This window comes from Pelodiscus sinensis, chromosome 24, assembly GCF_049634645.1.
Source record: "Pelodiscus sinensis isolate JC-2024 chromosome 24, ASM4963464v1, whole genome shotgun sequence".
Lineage (NCBI taxonomy): Eukaryota > Metazoa > Chordata > Testudines > Trionychidae > Pelodiscus > Pelodiscus sinensis.
This window is the reverse complement of record NC_134734.1, coordinates 6,207,464-6,216,968: the sequence shown is the minus strand read 5'-3', so window position 1 is coordinate 6,216,968 and position 9,505 is coordinate 6,207,464. Positions and strand designations below refer to the sequence as shown.

At 50.2% G+C, this 9,505-nt stretch overlaps 1 long non-coding RNA gene across 1 annotated transcript; it reads left to right on the top strand.

The window, feature by feature from the left end:
- Positions 1-5,565: 5,565 nt before the first annotated feature.
- Positions 5,566-8,777, top strand: LOC142819555 (uncharacterized). Its single transcript, XR_012897461.1, has 3 exons — positions 5,566-6,553; positions 7,589-7,727; positions 8,611-8,777. It is a non-coding gene; the product is annotated as an uncharacterized LOC142819555 (long non-coding RNA).
- Positions 8,778-9,505: the final 728 nt, after the last annotated feature.

Sequence of the window (9,505 nt, the reverse complement as noted above, 5' to 3'; positions counted from 1 at the left end):
GTGATGAAGAACTGACTGGGGAAGATTCCATTGGCTCCATCCGGACTGGAGTTTTGCCATCCCACACTGGCTGGACCCAAATGGGAAGTGAAAGGAGCAACCTCGCCTCTCATTCAGAAAGGCTTTGGCTGACTCATGTTTGGCCATTAACCGGGAGGTGGGTGTGTGGAGGTTGTGGGGAGGGAGGTGGCAATGGGTTTGTTGACTTTTTTTCTGGTGTTCCAAGGAACTGGCCACTGCCATCATACAAGCCATGCCAGCAATTTGATCATTAATAGGCCTCTTGCAGAGGATGAGTTATTTAAGGGGTTTGCGGTGTTCTTGTAGCCATGTTGGTTGTAGCCCATTGGAGACAAGGTGGACAAGACAATATCTTTTATTGGACAATATCTCTGTTGGTGCAAGAGACAAATTTTTGAGCTCTCACCCAGCTCTTGAGGTCTGCGACAGCTTGTCTCTTGCACCAACAGTGGTGGGTCTGATAAAAGATACGACCTCACTTAACTTGCCTCTCCTTTTTTGGGTGCCAGGACTCAGACCACATTAACTAGCCCAGCAGTGGCCAAACTCGTGATATTCAGATGGACTTACAGAGCTGCCTAGTTTCCTAGATTGAAAACACGTGAGGAGGTTAGTGGCCAGGAAACTGAGCAAGGAATTTGCTAACAAACTGGTCAGAATTTCAGGAATCTGCTCATGGGACAAGTCAGGATTCCCCTTGCATTTGCAGGGAAAACTGGGTGCGGTTTATCATTGGGGTAGCCTAAAGCCAAGACTGTCTGAAGGTTACTTGTGAAAACGGAATGAAAACAGATGCTGTCCCCAGGGAAAAGCCAAGTCATAGAAACAATAGTAACAGATTTTAAAATATCAGAAATTCAAATGAAAACAAAGTGGGAAAAATGGAAAGAAAGAAAAAATAGGCATGGGAAAAGAAAAACCAGAGAAATAACAAACAATGAAATAATGATGCTACAAGAAAGCTAATAGATAAGGACTGTCTAGAGGATTCATGGTTTTGAGCATATAGACTGTTGTGCTTTTATCTCCATATCTGCCTAAGACATATAAAAGATCTCTATGTGACTCAATTTCCCTGGCTGACCAGTGAGAATACTAGTCACCCTTTCTGGGAGGCAGTGTGGCCTAATAGATACACACTGGAGTAGGACTTCTACATCTGCTGTTGTGTGATGTTCCCCTCACTTTCCTCTCACCCTTAGTCTGTGTCGATTGTTAAGAACCTCTGGACCTCTCTCTCACTTGGCACAACACTGAAGGTACGTCTAGACTACAGAGGCATGTAGATTAGACTACCCAGCATAGGAAAATTTAAATAATCGCCGCTTCATTTAAATTTACATGGCTGCCGCGCTGAGCCGATCAGCTGTTTGTCGGCTCAGCGCGGTAGTCTGGACGCTCCGTGGTAGACATCAAAGGCATTTGTCGACCTCCCCGGTATGCCTCATCCCAGGAGGCATACCTGGGAGGTCGACAAATGCCTTTGATGTTGACCCCCACGGTCCAGACTACCGTGCTGAGCCGACAAACAGCTGATCGGCTCAGCGCGGCAGCCATGTAAATTTAAATGAAGCAGCGATTATTTAAATCACCGCTTCATTTTCCTATGCCGGGTAGTCTAATCTACATGCCTCTGTCGCCAGACGCATGTAGTCTAGACGTACCCTGAGAATGGGCCTCTAACTGCAGGATCTGTAATATACACAGGGACATAGGTCCCTTTTCTGACCCTTCCCTTCCCCCCCCCCCAGAACTTACTCTTTGCAGCTTTTAAACAGCCTATATTGTTATGGCAGCACCTGAAGCCTCAGTGAGATGATAGCTGTGTGCTGCCCGGACACAGAGAGAGAAGCTGTGCAGTGGTGGGGGAGGGGCTAGAGCACTAAAATGGGATCCCAAATGTGTGTGTGTTTGGGGCGGGGGGGAGGCTCTGAGCCTCAGGGCCCTGGATCCAGGCAAGCCCGGGGCTGCATCTGGCCCCTGGGCCTGAAGATCCCCACCTCTGAGTTAGGAGAAGAGGAAGCTATATACCAGATTTGGTGGTCCTTGCTCTTACTGTTGAGTTCTTGAACAGACTGATGGACAGACAGACAGGTTTGCAAGGATTATATTTTACTTGAAAAATGTCACAGTACATGCACACACCAAGAAACTAATTTCCATTGGTAGTAATTAAAATACACAAATGGACAAAGTGAGACAAATGCTGCTTGAGAACTTACTAGGATTTGATTTCAGGATTCATTTTGTACTAGTACATTTACCTGGTATTGCTCGGGTACTTAAGGAAGGGCTCAGGGCAGGGAGATGGGAGTGTAGGGGGGGTGCAGGAGTCAGGGTTGGGGGGGGTGAAGACGTGCTCTTACTCATTGCACAAGGAGTAACAGTTAATTCGAGGGAAGGGCTTTGGATCAGACTACATGTGGCAAATTAATCCAGGCTTTTTAAAATGGTGACGGGCCGCGAATATGCTAAACAAGTGCAGGATATTTAAATCCCGCACTTCATTAGCAACTTCGGTATGCTTCATACCGAACAAGGGGGCAGGTGTAGACATACCATGTGTGTGTGTGGATGATGACGGGTAAGGAGTTTCATACCAGAGCTGCTTGCTACCCTTTCTGTCCCTGTCAGGGGAGAAAAGCAAAGTGCACAGCTCATCTGCTCCCTGTGCTGCCCAGCCAGAGCGAGGAATGCAGGAAGCAGTGCTCTTTCCCCTTGCTCCCTGGCAAAGGGGAACAGCCAGCAATGTCCCTGTAGGCATATGGAGAGGAGCCTCAGCCCCAACCCTCCTTAAAGGATGGCTTGGGGGCAGGAGGCTCGGGGCTGGGGCAGTTCCGGGGGGCACCCCCCAACCAGCCCCTTTCACCTGTCTGGTGATTCGGTCTCTTTTCTGTAGGATTTCATGAGAAAAAATCCCATTCCAGGCACATTCCATTTTCCTGGCACAACCAAACCCTTATGCTGCTTTAAGTTGTGATAAGTGGAAGCTGTGCACTGAATTTGATGGTCCCAGCTCTTACCATTTCGGAGGAATTCTTGAACAGACAGCGACACAAACTGATAGACAAATGCTCTTAAATATATAGTAGATGTTTGGATACCTGAGTTTGACAACTTGTGTTTTAGCTGTTATGAAACTTTAATTGCAACTGTAGCACATCTATTAAACAGCACAAATAATGTACAGCAACTGACACCGCGAGGGCTCTGCAGTGCCAAGGTGCTACAACAGGACACCTAATCAATAGCAATAATCCTGTACAGTCCCTGGCACAATGAAGTCCTGATCTATGATGGGGATGCCTAGATGGTACTCTAGTACAACTATCAAATAGCAGCAATAATTTATCAGGTGTTGGGCCGATTTTCAAATCCACGTGCCAAAGGTGAGACTTGGAAATTTTATTCCATGGGAAATTCTGAGATTTCAAAATTTCTTTTTGTTCCAAATCAGAAAGGGCACATCTACACTGCAGGGCAAAAGTCGAATTAAGCTATGCAACTTCAGCTACATCAATTGCATAGCTGAAATCAAAATATCTTAATTCAGCTTTTGGCGCTGTCTATACAACAAGAAGTCGAAGGAAGAACACTCTTCCCCCAATTATCCTTGCTCCTTGTGAAATGAGGGTTACCATGAGTTGACGTAAGAAGTCTTCCACCTCAACATTATTTTGAAATAATGACTTGCTATGTTATTCCAAAATATTGTTGGAAACCTCAATTCCTGCCCCCATGAAATTTTATCTTGAGCCAATCAAAAAATTGAAATGGTTCACTTTGATCTTGAAGGCCTTTATTTTGTGCAAAAAGTGTAATCACCAATAAAACACATTTCAAAGGTTGTTTTGACATGAAATGAAAAATCAAAACTGTTTAATTTGGAAAACACGCACCTGTTCCATGTTGCCATCATCAAAATCACAGTTATAGAACTTCAGGCCAGAAGGGAGAACCCAGAGACCCCCAAACCTACCAAGAACCTGAACACTAATCCCAAGGACTCAGGGCCAGCTCTAGGCACCAGCAAAACAAGCAGGTGCTTGGGGCGGCACATTGCCAGGGGTGGGAGAAGGAGCAGGCAGGGAGTCCCGCGGAGGCCACCCCAGCTGGGAGCCCCACGGCCGGCTGCTCCGAGCCTGCACCTGGCCCCGGGGCTCTGGGAGCTCTATGTGGGCAGCCCTGAGGCACGGCTCCTGCTGAGGTACTTCCTGGAGGGCGGCAAGGGGTGGCCACGGCTCATGATGCTGAGTCCGGTGGGGCAGGTCACGGCCATGGTGGCTGCTCCTGGCAGCTGGCTCCCAGCTCATTGGAGAGGAGGTTCTGGGGCTCAGCCCCAGTGGGACCCCATCCCCCGAGCGCCAGGGACAAACAAGACCCTCCTCCAGCTTCTCCGGCCGCAAATGCACCCAAGGGGCACCAGCGGCCTGGCGTTGTCTCTGCATGGCCCCCTGCCGAGGGTGCCCCCTGCCTGGGCTCCGGCTCGGGGCAGGCAGCAGGCACATTCCCCCTGCCGCCCTTCAGCAGCCAGCTCCCATTGCTGCCACCAATGCTACAGGTGCCTGCCCGGTGCCCGCCAAGTGCTTGAGCAATCAGCATCTGGAGACAGCCATCGCCTGCTCCGACGGGAGAGCTGTGATTGCAGCTGCTCCGCTGTGCCGCCCTCCACCGTGGTTCCCTCCAGCCAGGAAAGCAGCAGCAGAGAAAAATGGGGGGGAGGGATAAGAGAGGGCCGGTTTTATTTTTGGGGAGGGGGCAATTGCTAGTTTCTAATGGGTTCCCATGCAGCAGCAGCCACCTCTGCTCCCCTCTGGGGTTCTCTGATTGCAATGCGCGGCGCCCTCTACAAACTCTCCGCTCTGGCTGGAGGGAGGGTGAGGCAGCTGACTAATCCCAGGCGCTGCCAAAGCTCCAGGGGTGGCAGGGTCTGGCTCACTCTCTCCCGTGTGTGTGTGAGTCCCTTTCCCTCTCACACACACCCACACTCACACGCGGTCCCAAGCCGGTCGGCTGGAGCTGGGAGCTGCGGCCCCTCCATTCCGCCCGCCTGCTCAAAGTTGCGGGGATCTCCCTTCTGGAGGCAGGCTAGTCATTTTTCAATGGTGACATGAGGCGGCCGGGGAGCCAGAGCAGGGGGAGGCAAAAGAACGTGCTGTAAAAGGACCCGTTCACCTCTCACCGCTGCACAGGCACAGTGTGAACGCGATAATTCGGAGGGAAGCCCCAGCGAGCAGAGCAGTAACGACAGCCGTTCCTGCCACTGCGTAGCGGCTACGGAGCAGGGTGACAGTGAATAGCAGTCAGGCACACACGCAATCCCGACCCCCTACTTCCCCGGGTGGTTCTCCAACTGCCTAGCCAAAGGCGGGGAAGTTGGGGTGGGATGCAAGAGAAGTCAGAGTCCCCTGTAAATACAGGGTGCTCAGCCTCAGCAGTAACATCCCCTTCCTCCCAGCCCTTCCTTCTGTATTGGACACAGAGCTGCTTTGGGTGAAAGTGAATCCCCAGCCTTGTAGGGGGCAAAGGAGAGAGAGAGAGGAGCTTTCTGCTCTGATGCACATAGATTTATGGTTCTGAGGACACTCCCAGGTCATGGGACCCCTGAGTTCCTTTTTCTTTCACTACTCGGAGTTCGGAAATAAAAGTCCAAATATTCTCCAGACTTACACAACCTGGAAAAGGTTGCTAGGCAAATCTATTCCCTCCCTTAAAAAAAATCATTCCTGCTGCGAATGATTAAGAGCTGGTTAGAAGGAAACGCCTACGCAGCCTAGGGAACCTTCCAGCTAAAACCGATACACACTCTTTTAAACAAGAAGATAAATCAGCTATATAACCACTGAATGCATCCTGAGCAGTGCCTACAAACATCTCTACGTAGGCGGTAGATTTACTGATTGCCCTCTAATGGGCAATTATGGATTGCTGTTTGTCACATTACTGGATCTTGAGGGAAGCAGCCAGATCAATGCTGCACCCATAGGTGGGGGTGTTGGCCCCAGAAAATGGTATAAAAGGGGGCAATGTGGGGTGCTGAATAGAAGCTTATTATCTGATAATCCTATGTAAGCTATTTATGTGGTTGTATAATGTCTGTGTGTGTAGTTAGGAATCTGTAGTCTATGTGGATACTAAATATTTCTCTGCATGTGGTTGAGCATTGGGCAGAGCTCAGGCCTGTGGACATGCTAATTAGCGAGGCCCTGTGGGACAATGGCACTCAATGGGTCAAGGACACACCTAAAGCATGAGGGCGGACACTTAAGAGCGGCCAGCAGAGAGAGGCTGAGGACCAGGTGACCTGCTGCATACAAGAAGAGGCCAGGAAGGAGGTATAAAGAGGCCATGTGGTCGATGCCATTTTGTTCTCAGCTCAGCACTTCATCCCAGAGGCAGCATTGCAGGGATCGAAGAGCCCAGAAGACCTGTGAACCCATCCTGATGCTAGGATGTGCAACAAGGACTTTTAAAACAGCAGCTGTAACATCTCTGCTAGAGTCTGCATCGAGGACTGGGAGATTCAGTGCATGTAACGTACTAATCCTTAACAACCTTACTCTCATGCTTTTCTTTCTTGTGATAATAAACCTTTAGATATAGATTCTAAAGGATTGGCCCAGCGTGATTTGTGGGTAAGATCCAGAGGGTAAATTGACCAGGGATCTGTGGCTGGTTTCTTGGAACCGGACAGGACTTGTTCGGGGTAGGTGGGATTGGGTGCTAGGACCCCCCCACCTGTGTATGAGGCCCGGGGCCATCTGGGGCACGGATATTGCTGGGATGTCGGAGGGGTTTTGCTCACGAGGCTTCAGGCAGGCAGCTGAAGCGCTCTGTGGGACTGGTTTGTGGCCTGTTTGGAGAGGTCACCAGTCTGGGGGCTGTAAGGAGCCCCGGATTTGAGCAATTCGCCCTGAGCGGACGCCCTCAGCTGTGCCCAGACACGGCCCGGTCCGTCACACTGTTATTGTTCTGTTTGATAAACTATGGATGTGTTCTTTACTGGGCACTGACAATATGTACCAGATATAGAAAATCCATATAGTCTCGCCCGAGGAGTTTACCAATACATTTAACACAATAGGCTTCATAATCCTTATTTGCTCAGACTCAGAAGGGTAGCCCTGTTAATCTGAATCTGCATTAACAACCAGAAATCCTGTGGCACCTTATGATGAACAGATTTATTGGAGCATAAGCATAAGCTTTCGTGGGCAAAAGCTTGTGCTCCAATAAATCTATTAGTAAGGTGCCACAGGACTTCTTCTTCTTAGCCTATTTTCTGTAAGCATGGCTTTTGGACCTCCCTCTCCCGTCTATCAATTTGGTTTTGGTAACTGTGATTTTGTTAAAATTAAATGAGTACCCTAGTAGGAAATTGTTTTATTTCACTACTACACATTTCCTGTTTTCATTTTTAAAATTTTGAACAATCAAAAAAAAATTGCAAAGTGCAAACGTGTCAAAGCCAACAAAAAAGGGGGCAGGGCATCGAAATTTTTTTGCTTGGGAGGCAAAAAATCTAGAGCTGGCCCTGCAAGGACTGAAATGAGACTCACCCACACAGGAAGAACTATTATGCCACTAGTGGAGGAGCGGAGGGACTGAAGACCACCAGTGCCCAAGGCCTGTGCAATGGCATGGAAATTATTAAATATACACAGAAAATCCCGGCAAGAGCCCTGCCTCCCGCACTGCAGAGGAAGGTAAAAATGCACTAACATCCCTGACAATCTGGTGTGGGGGAAAACCCTTTCCCACCCTGTCAAAAGAGCATAGGTGGTGCTGGGGCACTATGACTATCAGTGGCGGATATAGGGCAGGGCAAGCAGGGCGGCTGCCCCGGGCCCCGCGCTTCAATAGGCCCCGCGCACGCACCCCACGCACGCTACTTCCGGTCGGCTGCTGCCGAGGCGCATGCATGAAATTGTGCCTCCCCGGCCCCGCGGCACAGCCCTGGGCCCCGCAAAATTATCATCTGCCCCTGATGACTATTCAGGACAGAGGGTGGGGGGCAGCTCCAGCAGTGTTTACTGCAACACTGCCAGAGTGGGACTGATGCAGTGGGAAGCTAGGAGCAGCAGGGCCTTTGCCACAGGGAGGTTTTTATGAACAGAGGCAGGGTGATTAAGTCACAAAAGGCTTGTCCTTAAAGTGATCATTACATGTCTCAAAAGCACTGTCAGGTTCTCCAGTCAAAGAATAAAAAACAAAAGATGGGCTAAGGTGTTGGGGGGGGGGCATTTTGCTAGGGAGTTGAGAGGCAGAGTTTGATAGGGGCTAGACACATTCAACACTGAACATTCTTTAAACTTTTAAAAACCAAAACCAAACCCACTTGATTTAAAAAATATGCTCTAGAAGCATTCTCCAGTCAAAGGATAAAAAACAAAGGTGAGCTAAGGTGTTGGGAGAGGGGGCATTTTGCTAGGGCAGAAGTGGCCGACCCGAGGCTCGTGAGCCACATGCAGCTCGCAAGTGAAAAAATTTCAGCTCTTGAGGAACCGGTTTGGAACCCAGAACCACAGTTGGGCCTGCTGCGAGCCGCATTTCTACACGTGCTCATGGCCCTCACTGTTGTGCTCACAGCCCCTAGTACCCTGCACGTGTAGCAGCAGCAGCGGCCTTTGCCAGCCATGGGCTCAAGAAGCAGTGAAGCAGGCAGAAGCGGCGGCAGAAGGCAGAAGAGGCGGTGGCGCGCAGGAGAAGCTTCAGAGCAGTGGCGAGGGCTCCTGGTTCAGTGGCCTTAGGTAAGGTGGGTTGGTTGCTGGCAAGGGGGAGGGAGGGCTTGGATTTTGGTTGCTGGTGTGGGCCTTGTGCTTTGGTGCCTGGAGAAGGGGAGGGGGAGGGAGCCTTGTGCTTTTGTGCCAGGGGAGGGGAAAGAGGGGGCCTTGTGCTTTGGTGCCTGGAGAAGGGGAGGTTCCACTAACCCTGGAACCGCAGAAGAATTAATCTGATCTGGGGCAGGAGTGCTAGGGGAGTGAGGTGTTTCAGTTGGGGCCACGTTACTGAGGCTTGGGGAGAGGGTTTGGAGGAGTTGTTACTTTGCATCTCACTTGTAACTTTTCCACAGGTCAGTGACCCTGAACTCAAAGCAGGTTCCCTGCCCCTTTCATAAATAAAGACAATGCTAAAACATTATGGCTACGTCTACACTGCACGCTTCTTGCGCAAGTACTGTTTTGTGCAAGAGAGTGTCTACACTGGTCACAGCGCATTGTAAGAGCCATGCGCTTTTGCTCAAGAGAGCGTCCACACTGGCGGGATGCTCTTGCGCAAAAGCTTCAGCCCGGAACTACTTGGCAGAGGGCAAAAGGGCACCAGGACTTTCTGGGGGTGGGGGCTGGAGCTCCTTTGAGACACGTGCTTAAAGGGATCTCCCTGGACAGCCGTTTCTTTTCTGCTCCGTGCTTTGGGACCTCTTGCAGGGACTGACAGCCATAGCAGTTCTAGTTGTGGTTTCCCTCAGCCTCTTTGGACCCCA